General features: G+C 35.2%; 1 protein-coding gene across 4 annotated transcripts in view; it reads right to left on the bottom strand.

Annotated features, from left to right (window-relative positions):
* The window catches only part of PTBP3 (polypyrimidine tract binding protein 3), a 99,834-nt gene that overhangs the window by 77,446 nt on the left and 3,873 nt on the right, over positions 1–18,515 (bottom strand). The gene's annotated exons all lie outside the window — the stretch shown is intronic.

Genomic DNA, 18,515 nt, shown 5'->3' with positions numbered 1-18,515 from the left:
GAACCCGTGCCGGGAGCGTCACCACGCTCCCAGCACAACACTCTACCGAGTGCGCCACAGGCTCGGCCCCATGGAGTATCTTTTGATGTATGTTTGTGTTTACTGGTTTAATCCACCCATCCAGTCTGTATCTTTGAATTGGGGAACTTAAACCATTTACATTCAAGGTTGTTCCTGGCAGGTGTGCACTGTGTTACTGCCCTTTTGTCAATTGTTTTATGGCTGTTTTGTATATCCTTTGTTCCTTTTTTCCTCTCATTGTTTATCTTTGCAGTTAGGTGGTTTACATTAGTGATAGTTTGATTCCTTGTTTCTCATTTGTATATCTGTTCTATCAGTGTTTGTATTCTTTCACATGTTTTCATAAGGGTAGTTATCATCCTTCCACTTCCAGATGTATGACCCCCTTAAGCATTTCTTATATGGCTGGTCTACTGATGAATTCCCTTAGTATTGCCTGTTTGGGAAAGACTTTATTTCTCCTTTATTTTTGAAGGATAGCTTTAATGAGTATAGTATTCTTGGTTGGCAGCTTTTTTTCTTTTTCTTTTACCTCCTTGAATAAATCATCCCATTCTCTCTCAGTCTGTAAGGTTTCTGGTATGAAATCTGTTGTTAGCCTGATGGGGATTCCTTTTCATGTGACTTCATGCTTTTCTCTTGCTGTTTTCAGAATTCTCCATTTTTGACTTTTGACAGTTTGACTTCTTATAATGTGCCTCAGAGAGGACCTTTTGGGGGACCTGTGAGTTTCCTGGATTTGTATGTCCACATATCTGCCAAGACTTGAAATTTTGAGCTACTATTTCATTAAATATGTTTTCTTTGCACCTTTTCCTGTCTTTTTTCCTTCTGAAACTCTCACAAAGGGAATATTTGTTCACTTAATGTTGTCCTCTATATCTCATAGGCTTTTTTCATTCTTTTTATTTTCCTCTTACTTAGTTATTTTAAAAGACGTGTGTTCATATTCAGAAATTCTTTCTTCTGCTTCACCTAGTCCATTATTGAAGCTCTTGATTGCATATTTTATTCATTCACTGAATTCTTCAGTTCCAAGATTTCCGTTTGGTTCTGTTATATATCTCTGTTGAATTTCTCATTGAGATTATGAATAGTTTTCCTGATTTGGTTGAATTGTCTATCTCTATTATCCTTTATCAACGATTTCCTTAATAGCATTATTTTAAATTCTTTTTTATGCATTTCATAGATTTCACTTTCTTTGGGGTCTGTTATTGGAGAATTATTATGTTCCTTTGGAGATATCACATTTCCTTCATTTTTCATGTTTCTTGTGTCCCTACACTGATATCTGCACATCTGGTGGAACAGTCGTTTCTTCTAATTTTATGGAGTAGCTTTTGCAGGGAAAGACTTTTTCCTATAGATATGTCCTGTGATGTCAGTTGAATGGGGTGCTTTGGCTTTGGTTCCAGGTGGGTACAGGAGTGTATTCTCAATGTGATTTCTTCAGCTGTAATCAACAGTGGTACTTGCGAGTGCCTTAGTGGAGTAGGCTGCAGATGTTTGTGAAGGCTGTGGTGCAGGTTTCTAAGGGCAGGGCCTGCCAAGCAAGCTGGCAGTTGGGCCCTTGATGAGTGGGGACAGCAGCTCTGCTGCTCACGAGGACAGGGCAACTGTTGGCAGCAGACCCCAGACAAACCAGTCTTTGGGACCCTAAGAGGGGGCAGTGTACAGCTCCATGCTGCAGTGGGCAAGGTCACCTCCACCTGCCCTCAGGCCCTTGGGATGTCAGTGCAGGCACACAGCAGCTCTGCCACTGGAGGGGGAGGGATCTCTGCCAGTCCCAGTGGGCCCTGGAAATTGGCTTTCACATTCTGGTAAGTACACTCATGGGCTCCCTCTGTATTGGCAGTGGCTTCCCCACTGCACTGGACTGCCTGTTCCCCAGGGTGCAGAGCACTGCATGAACTCAGGTTCCAGATTCACAGCTGCACCACTGGGTCCAGCTGGGATCCTGTCCCTGAAGCTCTCTGTGTGATGAGATGACGGCAGGGCCCCAGGTACATAGAGATGACGGGGAAATTGGGCTCCTGAGCAGGATACACTCTGGTAGTTTATTTAACGTATTTTTTAAAAACTTTATTCTTAACTTTTGAATTACCATTGGACTTCTAACATAAAACAATTTTAGTCTGAAAATGTGATCAAATATTCAAATATAGAAAAATCATAAAATTAAATTTATACATCTTAAATTAATGCAACATGTAACTACCACATTCACAATATCGACCCAAAATATAAACTATCCTAATAAGGAAATGATGAACCCTGCAAAGAGACTTCAACATAAACAAGTTTTCATAATTCTACTTGAATACTATTTCAATGATAAAAAGAGCTTTAGAAAAGAATAAAACCTGCCTAAAATAATGCATAAGTAAAGAAAACCCTATAGTATCAAGAGAAGTGTTGGAAAAACTATTTTTATTGCCTTATTATACATCAAAGACAGTTAAATATAAGATCATGAAGTTTCATATCTGGAAATTGTTTTTCATCAATATGGGGTTTGTCATCCATTATATAGAATAAACAAGATATTTCTCATGTAATTATGATACTTCTAAAAACTGGTAACATTTTTCCCCCTAAAAATTTCAGAATATAATAAAAAAAGACAAAGAGAACAAAAGGAACTTATATTTGAAAATGTAGTCATAGAAAAAATTCTGATCAGAAAAACTTACTGGCCAAGTTTTTTTCCCTAAAATTTATTTTCTTCCTTTCTGTTTCTCTTTTTGGGGGGCTAGGTGATTGGGGAGCTGGCTGGAACAGGGATCCAAACCTTTGACCTTAGTGTCATAACCAAAAATTCAATTTCAAATCACAGAAAACAAACTTTTTTTTGGATATTATAAAGCTTAAGTCCCAAGAGTTTTACTTTTTTTTGGGGGGGGGTACCAGTAAGGGGATTGCAACCCTTGAAACGGTGTCGTCAGCACCACACTCAGCCAGTGAGCGCACCGGCCATCCCTATATAGGATGCGAACCCGCGGCCTCGGGTGTTCCCGCACACTCCCAAGTGAACCACAGTGCTGGCCCCCAAGAGTTTTACTTTGTAAAACTCTGTAAAAGATGAAAACTCAGTTCTATATCATTACTTTAAATATTCCTTATAATTAAAAAAAAAAAAAACCTTTTCGTACCTAAATTCTTTCTCCTGAAAACATAACACTATGTATAATTACAGATACTTCAGTACAAAATAAAACATTTTTTAAAAATTATACTTAATATTCATATCCTAAGTGTCTGCAAAGCAATTTCTCATTATATTAAAGGAGAAACAATGCAGACCAAGGTAAAATTGAGTATCTCTTCCATAAGGTTTGACTTCTATAAGAAGATACGATGATTTAAAGTAAGAATGGAAGACAATCAAGCAGAATGAAGACATTTAAAAAAAAATGGCTAGTTAGCTCACTTGGTTACAGCATGGTTCTGATAACACCAAGGGTCAAGGGTTTGAATCCCCAGACGGGCCAGCTGCGAAAAAAATAAAATAAAAAAGGATGGATGGCTGGACAGACAGACAGAGAGATGAAAAGCTTAGCTGGATGAGTGATTGTAGACTACCAAGAGAAGGAAATATTAAAAGTGTAAAAGAAAAAAAAATTCTGTACCTCAGATAAACAAATTAACAGTATATAAAAGGCCTTAACAAGCCAAATAATGAAAATATCATGGAGGCTAAAGGGTGGGGTGGAAGGCAAACTACACTAAATCAACAGTCTCCTTAGAAACACATGGCAAATTTACATAAGCCCAGCAGTTGCTCTGTCCACTTGTTAGCTCTCTGGCTAAGTCAACATAGCAATCCGCTTCACTGCCTCAAGTATCAATTATTAAAGCTCTCTCCCGCTGAAGAATAATTAAATACACATGGCCAACAAAGCAAAGAAATACTGTAATTAAGCAGCACAAATAAAAAGTTTCATTATCAAATTTTTGGGAATTGGTTTTATTTAACATTGAGGTGAGATTATTAATATGATAAAAGGCAATCCATACAATTGAGAAACAGCAACTGGAGTAACACGTAAAAATGATTTTAAAAATAAACCATTAACTCATGGTAAAACTTCCAATTAAATCTAAAATGCATATAAAATTCAAGAATAAGATATCATTTGTTTTTGTCTATTAAGATACTATGGCTTTAAGAAGAAGTTCTGGTGTTCTATGCTGATTACAGCTAATAATATTATATATTTCTAAAAAGCTAGAAAAGAGGATCTTGAATGTAGTCACCACTAAGCAGAGATAAATGTTCAAGTGATGGATATCCTATCTACCCTAAGTGAATTGTTATACAATATACACATGTATAGAAACAACAGAGTGTACCCCACAAATACGCACAATTAAAAAAACTTTTTTAACTTAAAAAAATACTATGACTTAAAAAGCTGGTTATCAAAACACTACTTCACAATCTTCCAGAATCCTAGATCTTTTTGTTTAATTAACACCATCTTAAAAATTGACATTAAGGGCCGAGCCCGTGGCACACTCGGGAGAGTGCGGCGACGCTTCCGCCGCGGGTTTGGATCCTATATAGGAATGGCCGGTGCACTCACTGGCTGAGTGCTGGTCACGAAAAAGACAAAAAAAAAAAAAAAAAAACTTGACATTAATACCCAAGTCCTACCTTGAGCCAACATAAAATTTCTAGAAGATGATCTAGTGACCCTGTGTTGAACACTTCCTGGAATAGAAAACTCATGTTGGTCTTGCCCTGTTTCTAAGTGTGTCCATAAACAGATATTAAAGTAATAATATGTGGAGTCTCACTGTAGTACATACAAGGGTACTTCAAAAAGTTCATGGAGGAGCTGGATGGTTAGCTAAGGTTAGAGTGCAGTGTTATAACACCAAGGTCAAAGGTGCAGATCCCTGTACTGGCCAGTTGCCACAAAAAAAAAAAAAAAAAAAGAAAGAAAGAAAAGAAAAGAAAAATTTCATGGAAAAATAGAATTAAAAGATAATATGAATCTTTCCAAGATGCCTCATATACCCGTCAATTATGGTCTCCTCATTACTCACCTTTATATCATCAACAGAAACTACTACAATGTTTTTCATGTTACCTATGTTCAAAACATATTTTTGCTCAAAAAAAATGAATAATATCTATAGACATAGGAAGTAAACAGAATATGCAGTAAGGGTTTCAGATTAATTGTACAGCACTACATGTAGCTCCAAGTTTTGTTTTTTTTTTTAACACTTAGCTTTTTGTTAACATTCATCCTTCCACAGCCTCCTGTTACTCTAAAACACACCCAAAACCCAAAGACACTAGCTATTGGTAACTCTACCAAAACACCCTTACAAACTACTTTGAGATCATATCCTCACATACACTGTTCCCCATAAACACCTTTCATCTGCTAAGTGAGTGTGATTATCCCTAAATATATTCCCTATAGAATAGTTACCAAATTGTTCATTTGTGACATTTTCTTTTCCAAGGCTGCCACTGTTGAGAGCAGAATAAAAAAGGGACTAGTTAAGTATGGGGCAAATTCTTTAAATGTACAGCAGTAGCAATGTTTAAAAACCACTGTTTATGACAGTTTCAGTAAAATAATTTTGTCTGCCTTCATTTTATATGGGCATCTGCTATGGGTCAAATGTGCTCCCCAAAAGTTCATGTATTGGAAACTTGATATCCATTGTAACAGTGTTTAAAAGGTGGGTAATCCAATTATGGTATTTGAAAGGTGGGACCTTTAAGAGGTTGATTAGAGTATGAGGACTGTACCCTCATGAATATACTAATCTATTCATGGAGCAATGGGTGTGGTTCTGGTGGCTTATAAGGAGAACAAGTGAGAAGTTTAGCACTCTTGCTCAGCCCATTCTCACCATGTGATACCCTCAGCTGCTGCAGAAGAAGGCCCTCACCAGACGTGTTCCCTGGACCGTGGACTTCCCAGCCTCCAAACCGTAAGAAATAAATTTCATTTCTTTATAAATTACCCAGTTTTAGGTATTCTGTTATAAGCCACTAAAACAGACTAATACAGCATCTTAGCAACAAAATATTCATACTTAAATAACTAGCAAATTATTCCTCTAAAAGTCTTCTGATTCATGACATACAACTAAAATGCCATTCATTTGAATATTTAGTTTCTATTACACAGGCATAGCCCATACATATTGAATTCAATATGTATACATCTTAGCAGTAATATTCACTCATTAAACAAATTCAACAAATATTTACTGAGCACCAACTACCTGCCAGGCCCTAACCACTGAGGAAGATTAGGGAATGGACAAAAATCCCCACCCTTACCTTAATGAAGTTTTCAATCTTGCAGAAAGAAACATAATAATCAATGTAATTAAAACATAAAGTTTTAAAGTAGTAAGTGCTTTTTAAAAAGCAGGATAAGGAACATCAAGAGTGCTGGCAGAGAGAAAGGAACTGAAATTTTAAATAGGGTAGTTAAGGTAAGATTTAAGAGAAAGTGACATTTAAGGAAAGCCTTACAGGAGGTAAGAAGTAAGCTATGTAGATATATGAGAAAAGAATTTTGAAGGTAGAGGAAACTGATAGAATACCTCATAAGTTCTAGAAAACAGTAAGGTGGCAACTGTGGCTGAAGAGTGAACAAGGGGAGAAGAGAAGTAGCTGCACAGACAGATACAATTCTGGTCATAAAACTGTGTTTACAATTGCTAGCTCTGACAAAGGAGTCTTCTGATCACCTAAACTTTGGAAATCATAGCTATGTCCTGTAAAAATAACAAAGGTCTATAGTTGTGGCTAATTGGCCTACTTAATAATTTACTGCACTCATAGTAAGCCCTGTATTGACAGTGATTCTCTGAAGTTTATATATACACACTTGTTAGTTATCTTTATTAAGCCAAACCATCATCAAAACTTCCCTCTTCTCAAACATTCATCAACAAAACCTAAGTAGATTTCTCATAACATAGAGTTGGAAAGCCTAATATCATATTGGGAATGAGAGAACTAAGCCACAAATGAATTAAGTAACTTACACAAGATTATACTATAAAGAGTTAGGGTTAGGATTCAAACCCAGGCATGCCAATTTCAGAGTCCATACTTTTCATTGCTAAACTAAATTGCCAAAATATTAAGCTACCACTCTGCCCTTAAGAGATTAGTTAAATGAGTTTCAGTATATTCATGCAATGAAATTCCAGGTGGTTATTAAAATAATGGAGCACCACACTTATCAACCTGAATATAAACTACAAAACACTTTTCATTTCATTTCAAAAGCTATATGTACAAGGCCACTTCAAAAGTTCAAGGAAAGATTTACATTATCTTTTAATTCTATTTTTCCATTAACTTTTTGAAGTACCCGCTTATTACTCATAATGTAACACGTATTTTCCATTTTTATAAAAATAAATAAGGATAAACATATACCATATGTGCATACATGTAAAGGTCTAAAAGGAAATTTACCTAAATATTAACAGAAATTATGATGTCTGGCCTTTACTTTCTCCTTTATACTTGCTACATTTAAAAATTAATCAAAGGGAAAGAGGCTATTTTCCTTTTGAAAAAGATAAAGTTTAAAAATTCTGCTAAAATTTGTCTAAAGCTCCACAGCTGGATCTTTCAATTTAAATGTACTTCATGATGATTCTGGTCAATTCTACTACTGACCATTACTGAATATAGTATCCCAAAAATGGTACTAAAAATTTTTAAAATTTTAAATTTCTTCTTGCATTATTTAGTAATCCACAAGTACCTATGAATTTTATAATAGCTACACTGTACGGTCTTAGGATAGTTTTCATGTTTCTTCAGTGGATTAAGACAGAGTGAACAGTAATGAGCCTAAACAGATGAAATTCCAATGCATCACAAAAGGAGGTATTCCAACCTTTTCAACTTAGTGAACTAGAGATTACTGCTTTAGCAGACTGCATGCTATGCTTCCATCTCTAACTCTAATAAAATGGTATTCTATTTGTTATACAGTAACAAGTATTACTATGTAACATGTTACTATATAATAGTATCATTCTAGAAATAATGAAACTTATTAACCAAATACCACCTGGAATATTAAAGATCCTAAAGCCAGTAGAGACACCATGATAGAAAACAGCATGAGTTTCGAAAACAAACCTTTGTATGAATCCAGCCTGTGTCACTTATCACCTATCTGACCTGGGGGGATGAGGTTATGAGACCTTCATAAGTTTGGTATCCTCTTCTGTAAAATTGGTCTAACATCTTAATAGATAAACAAACTTCCCTTTTAAAAGGACTTCTTATATACTGCTACCTAGCAGGATAGGGATAATATGAATTTTTTTTAAATTTAGTTTAAAAATCTCTGTTGGCTTTGTGATTCTAGAATTGGGTAATGTTTCATTCCATAAAATAGGATAACTGTTCCCTACATTTTTTTAATCTGAGGGAGGAGAGTGAGAGCAGCACTGGTAAACAGCGTGTTGGTGTCCTGTCTCCTTATTCTATCAATAATTGAGAAAGGTGTTGAAATCTATGACTAATTACGGATTTTCCCATTTCTTCTTTCACCCAAAACAGCTATTAACTTCTCAGAAAAATGTCTGTCCTCTCCTGAATGGTAAGTTTTGAAGTCTTAGGAGTGCTAGCCCAGTCTAAAAGGTTGGTTCTCTTCAGCTATTACAGCTCATTGGTTGTTGCTGCTATTGCTCCAACACATCATCACTGGCAGTACTGCTACTGAATAAAGTTCCTGTCTGCAATAGTGACTGAGCACAAACCACCCTTAATCTGCCAGTATTCTCTCTGCACATTTGGAAAGGAACTCTCCTCTAGTAATAGTCTCAGCTACTGTTGCTCCTAACCTCACAAAGTTATAGAGCTCTCAAATTCTATCAAAATCTGAGGATGCTCAAGTCCAATATAAAATAGCATAATATTTGCATATAACCCATGTATATTCTCTCATGTACTTTAAGTAATAAAACACCATTTACATTAGCAAACAAAAATGGGATACAAGTGCAAAACCTTGTTAAAAATCCTGACAAATAGAGCCAGAGAAAGGCCACGAAGGAGAGAGTTCTCATGCACATATGCCTGATAACAAGAAACCATTACAAAGCACTCTGCAAAACCACAACCTTGCAGAGGCCATCGCAACCTTACACAAAAAATACTTCTGCAAGGACATCTGCCCAGCAACTGCTTGTCCAATCTCAGATAGGCATAAACCCTTGTTACTGATTCTCTAGTAGTCTAGAATAATTATCCTAAAACAATTGTGTAATCCTCCCTCATTTTTCCTTTAAAAATCTTTGCCTTTCTATACCTCCCTGAATACACATACAGTTTACTATGGCATGTAATTATTCTCATACCAATGCCCTATTCCAGATTAAACTCATTATTCTTTCAGACAGCCTCTCTGTTATTTAGGATGACAACCTATACATTGAAAACTACAAAACAGTTCTGATAGAAATGAAAGACCTAAAAAATTTAAGATATTCTGTTTCATACATTAGAAGACTCAATATAGACAAAATGTCAAAAAGAAATCAAGAAACAATCCCATGCACAATAGCTACAGAATTAAAAATTACAAAACACCTGAGAAATTTAATCAAGGAGATAAAAACTCTATACACTGAAAACTATAAAACACTGATAAAAGATATTGAAAAAAAGATACAAATAAATGCAAATATATCCCATGTTCATGGATTGGAAGAATATTGTTAAAATGTCCATACCCTGCAAAGCAATATACAGATTCAATGCAATCCCTATCAAAATTCCAGTAACATTTTTCACAGACATAGAAAAAACTCTCCTAAAATTCATATGGAACCACAAAAGACCCCAAATAGCCAAACCAATCTTGAATGAAAAGAACAAAACTGGAAGCATCACAGTACCTGATCTCAAAATCTGCAACAAAGCTGTAGTAATCAAAACAGTATGGTACTGGCAGCAAAAACAGATAGGCCAGTGGAAAAGAATACACAGCCCAGAAATAAATCCACTCATTTACAGTCAATTGATTTTTGACAAAGATGCCAACACTCAATGGTGAAAGAACAGTCTCTTCAATAAATGGTGCTGGGAACACTGGATATCCACATTCAGAAGAATAAAATTAGGCCCTTATCTCATACTATATATATAAAAAAAATCAATTTAAAATGAACTAAAGACTTAAATGTAAGACCTTAAACAGTAAAACTACTAGAAGAAAACACTGGGGTGGTGGGAGAGGGAGACAAATAACCTGATTAAAAAATGGGCAAAGGACCTAAATAGACATTTCTCAAAAGAAGACATACAAATGGCCAACAGACACATGAAAAAATGTTCAACCTCACTAATCATTAGGGAAATACAAATCAAATGCAAAGCAAAACCACAATAGGATATCACCTCACATCTGTTAAAATAGCTATTATCAAAAAGATGAAAGATAACAAGTGTTGGTGAGGATGTACAGCCATTACTAAAAATAGTATGAAGGTTTCTCAAAAAATTAAAAATAGAACTACAGGATCCAGCAATCCCACTATTGGATACATATCCAAAGGAAATGAAATCACTATGTTGAAGACATATGTGCACTCCCATGTTCACTACAGCATTATTCACAATAGCCAAGATATGGAATCAACTTAAGTGTCTATCAACAGATGATTAGCTAAAGAAAATGCAGAATATATACATAATTCAATACTCTTCAGCCTTAAAAATCCTACCATTTTTGACAACATGGATGAACCTGGATATTATTACGTTTAGCAAAATAAGCCAGGCACAGAAAGACAAATACTGCATTATCTCACTTACACATGGAATTTAAACAATATGAACTCACAGCAGCAGAGAGCAGAACGGTGGTGACCAGACACTGAAGGAATTGGAGGGGGGACTATTGGGGAGATGTTGGTCAAAGGATACAAAATTTCAGTTAGAAGGAAAAAGTTCAAGAGATCTATTGTAAGACATGGTGAGTATAGTTAATAGCAATGTCCTGAATACTTGAAAATGGCTAACAGTTTATTTTAAGTGTTCTCACCGCAAAAAAATAAGTGTCTGAGGTAATGTATATGTTTAATAACTCGATTTAGCCATTCCACAATGTATACATACAGTCATGTGCAGCTTAAGGACAGGGATATTTTCTGAGAAATGAATTCACTGCTGTGAGAACATCACAGAGTGTACTTACACAAACCTACATGATATAGCCTACTATATACCAAGGCATTAGGGTATAGCCATTTTAATCTTATGAGACCATTGTCACACATGCGGTCCGTCATTGACTGAAAGATCATTATGCAGCGCATGACTATTTGAAAACATCATGTTGTACACCATAAAGATATACAATTTTTGTCAATTTAAAAAACTGTTTTAAAATAAAGGAATACAGGGACATTTAGGACATTACTCTCTTGTGCTTGGGAAGAAAAGGCATAACAAATAATAAACTTTGCCTTTCCTTCAGAAGGTAAATTAAATAAATAAATAGAGGAAAACAAATTTTAAATAATAAAACAAAATATGGTTGAAATATCAACTGATCTACCAATTCTAATCAATCTCAAAGTCCCAGTTTCTTTTATGGAAAATGGCAATCTGATTTTAAATTTTAAAATGAAATTCAAATTAAATTTTAAAATAAAATTCAAGTTAAAAGTGCTAAAGCAATTTTGATAAATAAGAACAAAATTGGAGAAGCTACATTGCTTGATTTTTAGATATACTATAAACCCACTCTTATCAAGACAGTGTGATATTAACATAAGATACATAGATAAAGGGATATGAATAGAGTAAGCAGAAACAGACTCCCGCACATATGCAAATTGACTTTCAAATAATGATGCCAACACAATTCAGTATGGAAAGGAAAATCTTTTGAACAATGGTGCCAACTAACTAGATAACCATATAGAAACAAATGAATCTCCTACTCTATCTCACACCATACACATAAATAAATTTCAGATTCATCTTAGACCTAACCGTAAAAGGCTTCTTGAAGCAAATAAAGGAGAATATCTTCCTTCATATGCTTGGGATAAGCAGATTTCTTAGATAGATAAGACATAGAAAGCTATTACCAAAATTACAGAAGAAAAAATAAATTTATCAAAATTAAATTATTCTATTTATCAAAAGACACCATTAATAAATAGACAAGTCACAGACTGAGAGAAAATACTCACAATACATATATCTGACAAAGGACTTACATCTAGAATATATAAAGAACCCTTACAACTCAATAATAGAGACATAGATCCTATTTGAAAGAATAGGTAGGACTTCTAGTCAGTAAACAGCATGGAAATTGTCTCTTCCGTCTTTGCAGAAAGAAAGACACTTAACTAAAGATCATCAGCTGTTCCTGGACTCACTGGCTATTCTCGGACCCATCACAGAACTAAGGTCACAGAGCAAACCACCACCTAAAAATCTGGAGAAACTGTCAAATCCATAGTCACAGCTCATATGTCCTTAACTGGAGAAGCTGCTGGAGCCATAAATTGGTAGGAACACTTAAATAGTAACTGACAAATTACTGGAGGCTGAGTATGACTATCAGAGTGAAAAACCCCTGGAACCTGCAGTCTTATGGGGCTCCCATACTTTTCCGGGTTTTACCCTCAGAAACCCTACAAGTTCTTGAGATGAAAAGATAAGAAAGGTCTCTTCCAGTCTCTAGGAGGACGTGGGGGAAAGTTACCACCGTAAATATGTCTGGGTGATCCATAATTAAAGTCCTACTCTAATGGATAAAAGACTTTACCTTATCTGGTTTGAGGGAAGGGCTTTTTCTCAAGTCCAGCCCTCTCTAGCCTTCCTGTCTTACCAAAGGGTGGGAAAAAACCTAAGAAACACTTGTTAATGTCACAGACCAAGGACACAGGCCCAGTAAAAGGCTAACATTTAATCACAACATTACAGAGCAGTGCCCCTCCCCAACAACTTACCACTACATCACAGGGTTCCAGTATAATAGCAATGGATTACAGCTGAAAGACCTGCAAGGCTCAGACTCTAGGGAGACAGAAACGAGGACACTAAAGAAACCTGAAGCCTCTGCCTACAGCAAACATTAAACACAGACCAACTCCTAGTTAGATTAACATAAAACACACTAAAGGCCTTTTACCTCAGTTCCTATTCTGATACATCTTGTCTGGCTTTCAACAAAAACTTGCAAGGAATTTTAAAAGGCAAGAAAAAATACAGACTATAGAGACAAAACAAGCATCAGGACAAGACTCAAATAGTACCCAGATTTTGGAATTATCAGGCAGGTTTTAAAATAACTATGATCAGGTGACCAGTTAGCTCACCTGGTTAGAACATGGCACTGATAACACTGAGGTCAAAGATTCAAATCCCCATACTGGCCAACCACCAAAAATGAAAATAAAATAAAATAAAGTAATATAATCATTGTGTTAAAAGGTCTAACGGAAAAAGTAGATAACATTCAAGAAAGATGGGTAATGTAAACAAAGGTATGGAAACTCTATAAAAAAACCAAAAGGAATCACCAGAAATAAAAAACACTGTAGGGCCATAATTACGATTTGTAATAATTAATATGTTAATAATATTGATTTGATCAATACATGTTCTTCATAGGTAATGCACCCCAAATGCTGTGCCCCCAAAATAATCAATCATACTTCAATAAAAAATTTAATAAAATAAAACACTATAATAAAAATGAAGAATGCTTTTGATGGGCTCATCAGTGAATTGGACATGGCTGAAGAAAGAATCAATGAGCTTGCAGATATTTCAATAGAAACTTCCCAAAATGAAATAAATAAATAAATAAAAATAAACAAAAAGAAAAACAGAACATCCAAGAACTGTGGGACAATTTCAAAAGTATAACATAGAAGTAACTGGAATTTAGAAAAAGAAAAAGAGAGTGCAGAGCAAAAGAAACATTTGAAAGTAATAATGGCCAAGAATTCTCCATAATTAATGATATATATCAAACTACAAATTCAGAAAGCTCAGAAAACATCAAGCAGGACAAATACCAAAAAATCTACACCTCGGTATATCATTCAAACTGCAGAAGACCAAAGACAAAGAGAAAAATTGTAAAAGAAACCACAGGAAAAAAACACTATATCTATAGAGGAATAATGGTAAGGATTACAGCAGTTTCTTTCTCATCAGAAACCAAGGGAATTCATTGTCAGTAGACCTGTCCTGCAAGAAAAGTTAAAAAAAAAAAAAAAAAGTTCTTTGGGGAAAAGGAAAACATTATAGACCAGAAACTCAGATCTATATAAAGGAAGGCTGCTGGGAAACTAATAAATGACAGCAAATAAAATCTTCTATGCTTATTCATAAGCTACAAGATAACTGCTTACTTAAAAGTAAAGGGCCGGACCCGGAGCTCACTTGGGAGAGCATGGTGCTGATAACACCAACCCAAGGGTTAAGATCCCCTTACTGGTCACCTTAAAAGAAAAGAAAGTAACAATGTACGGGGTGATTACTGCATATGTTTAAGTGAAATGAAGGACAGTAATGTCATAAGGGTCAGGGAAGAGGAATTGGGAACGTTCTGTTATAACATACCTGCACTACACATGAAGCAGTACAGTGTTATTTGAAGGTGGATTTAGATGAGTTGTAAATGTATATGCTAAAATATATAAGGCAATCACTAAAAAAAATGTTTAAGAAATTATAATTAATATGTTGATGGGAGATAAATGAAACATAAAATATTCAAAATCAGAGAAGGCAGAAAATGAGGGGAAGAAAAAAGATCTAATACAATGAATAAGAACAGTTATGAGCATGGTAGATATTAATCCAACTTGAAGTGTGAATGATCTATTTAACCAACTAAGAGACAGAGATTATCAGAGTTGATTTAAAAAAAAAAAAAAAAGACTCAACTATAAGTTGTCCACAAGAAACTCACTTTAAAACAACAGGCAACTAGCCTGCCACCAAAAAAAAAAAAAAGAATTAACAGATATTCACAAGATAAGACAAGTTAAAGGTTAATAAACACTTAAAGGGGTACTCACCACCACTAGTCATTAAGTGAGTAATGCAAATTAACACTAAAATGAGATAATACTAAACATTTCAAGTATCCATGAGAATGCATTAAAGCAAAGACTGTCAACACAAAGAGTTGACAAGGATGTGTGGCAACCTGAACCCTAATACAAAGCTGGTCAGAGTGGAAAGTGGCATAACACTTTGGAAAACAGTTCAACAGTTTCCTATAAAGTTAAACACACACATATCCTATCACCTAGGAATTCTACTCACAAACCTGTAGTAGAAATAAACATAAGTGTACCCAAAAACTTATACACAAATGTTCAAAGTAGCTTTATTCATAACAGTCCAAAACTGGAAAGAATCCCAATGTCTACCAGTATGAGAACGGATTTTTACATAATGTGATATAGTCACACAACAGAATATTCACAGAAATAAAAAAGAATGAACTATGATACATGCAACAACATGGAAGAATCTCAAAATCATTCCACTGAGTAAAATAAGCCAGAAGACATCAAAGAGCTTATGCTCTATGATTCCATTTATTTGATGTTCAAAAACAGGTAAAACTAATGTATGGTGATAGACATGAGAACAGTTGCTTAGTCTGGGTCTAGAAAGAGGCAACAGGGAACTTTCTGGGAGTGGTGTTCTATTGTCTTCATTGGTGTAATCAGTGGATTCATTTGACTGAACTTATTGAATTATAACCTTAAGACCTGTATATTTCACTCTATGTAAATTACAGCTCAGTTTAAAAGGAAAAGGATTTGCAGCAAAGGCCTCCTACATTTCCTATAGTTCAAGCAGACAGTAGGCAAACCTTTTCTATAAAGGGCCAGAGAGTTAACATTTTAGGCTTTGCAGTCTCCACTACAACTAATCAATTCTGCCAGTGTAGTGTGAAAGTAGCCATAGATAATGTGAAAACGAAGGTGCATGGCTGTATTCCAATAAAACTATTTACAAAAACAGATGGCAAGCCAGATTTGGCCCATGGGCTGAAGATTGCTAACCTCTGTCAAGCAAATAGAAAAGTGATCTTCAAAAGTAATTTAAATATGCGATATTGCTCTTTCCTATACAGTGACAGGCATGATCATTACTGGAAGCCAATTATGGTCCTTCCTATATATTTGAGTTTTTTAATACTCATGTACTCACTTAAAATAGGATGATAACCCAGAAAGAGACTAAAACATTTTAAAATGGGAGACCATCACTTAAAAAAAAAATCATGTTTTGAAAAAATAACCATAGGGCCGGCCCGTGGCTCACTCAGGAGAGTGTGGTGCTGAGAACACCAAGGCCCCGGGTTCGGATCCCATATACGGATGGCCGGTTCGCTCACTGGCTGAGCGTGGTGCTCACAACACCAAGTCAAGGGTTAAGATCCCCTTATCGGTCATCTTTTAAAAAAAAAAAAATGAAAAAATAACCATAATATGGGAAACATCTGAGTTTAAGATAAGCCAACTAGTAATAATTAAAGTATAAGCTGGAAATTTAAAATATGCTTAGGCATACACACAAAAAGCTTACCCACAATGCTGACACTTTAATTTATCTGGTATAATAAAATTCTTGAAATACACACAGTTATCACTCCTAATCACCTGACTGGTTCTTCATTTAAAAGAACTCAAAATTAAGGATAACAGTTACTTCTCACTGTTTCTCAATAAGCATTTCAAAATACAAAATGAAGGGCCGGCCTGCGGCTCACTTGGGAGAGTGTGGTGCTGATATCATCAAGGCCACGGTTAGGATCCCTATATATAGGGATGGCCAGTTAGCTCTCATGGGAGAGCGTGGTGCTGACAACACCAAGTCAAGGGTTAAGATCCCCTTACCGGTCATCTTTAAAAAAAAAAAAAATACAAAATGACATGAAGAAATAAAACAAGTATTACATGAGAAGTACCATAAACTAGTTTTCTTAATTTAGGCAAAGCTCAAAAATTGATACCCCACATAGAACATCCACAGTAATACAGCTAGACATAACATGGTATGGCTCTAAGTGGCCTGAAATGTTTACCTGTCTTGAAAAAAATCCCAGCCTAAAAAATGAAAAGAATTCTTTCTTACCATGGTGTATACCTAATAGAAGAAACACCAGCAAAATTAGAAAGCTTGGGTTCCAGCATTAGTTTGCCACCTAACGAGCTGTGTAACAATTTGGCATTCATTCATTAAGTATTTTTTGAGAACTATGTGCCAGACACTGGAAACACACTAGTGAAAAAAATACCAAACATCCCTGCCCTCATGACACATTCTAGTGAATCACTTAATCTCTAAAAGCAATTTCATTTCTGTCTATAAAATAATGGATTTTATACTTAAAGGTATTTTCAATTCTTAAAAAAAAAAAAAAAAAATCCATTATTACTTTTCCAAATCCAGAAAAGCAACTTATAGGGCATACCTGAAATCCACTCTTGCCACTGGCTAAAACCATTTGTTGTATAATCATACTCAAACAGCAAATAGAGGAAGTAAGTAACTGTTGGCTTATTTTTCACATAATTTAGATAAAATATGAGCCTTATTGGCCTATTATTCGTTACCTAAGCTTTCTTGGATGGGATCCAAGAAAGAAGGACAATCTTATGAGAAATTTCTCCATCTAATGCACAGTTTTACAGCACATTCCTAGTATTTAAGTCTATAAAAATATATATTGCCTATTGAACCAACTAATCAGCTTATCTTCTCCACAGAGTAGGATCTGATTTTTATGTTTTCAAAGTGCTTGCTGCAAAACGAGTAGTCAAAAGGCCAAATTCTGCATTCAAATATGATTCCTGTGACTAACATTTAAAATTTTCTTTCATTTATCATCAAGATATCTCTTCTTCCCTCCATAAAACAGGCATGACAGTCCTTCAAGCATAATTCCTTAACTCCTGAACAGTAAGTTTTTTAAATGTCTCACATATTCACTTTTGCCAGATAAAACTCTAAAATCACAAATTATATTTCTGATAAGACCCAAACACATTCACTTTAAATATCTTTTCTCCCACAGGCACCCACAGAGACACCAAAGGCAATCCTGGATATAACTGAGCGTGCAGTTTTTAATCTCTTGAGTATTGTTCCCAAATGAGAAACAGACTTAAATATCTATCCCCAAAATGCATATTCCACCAACAGGAACCTCTCCATTTATTTTAAACTCATGAATATGTTCAAAGTTTGTGAAAGCAGGTCAATTCGACCCAACTCCAAAAGATAATATAAACAACGGTTTCCCATTATGCTTATCTTGGACATCCTATTCTTTGTGTCAAATGCTGTTTGCTATATGTATGTATGTTTATTTTTTAAGGTGTTTTAACAATATGAACACCACCATAAAATCCAATAAATGCAAGTGAAGCAGAAGCACTGAAATTGCTAGCCAGAAGAGACAATGGACAGAGAC

Source organism: Cynocephalus volans, chromosome 17, assembly GCF_027409185.1.
Source record: "Cynocephalus volans isolate mCynVol1 chromosome 17, mCynVol1.pri, whole genome shotgun sequence".
Classification (NCBI taxonomy): Eukaryota; Metazoa; Chordata; class Mammalia; order Dermoptera; family Cynocephalidae; genus Cynocephalus; species Cynocephalus volans.
Note: the sequence above shows the minus strand (reverse complement) of the source record. Positions and strands in the feature narration are given on the sequence as shown.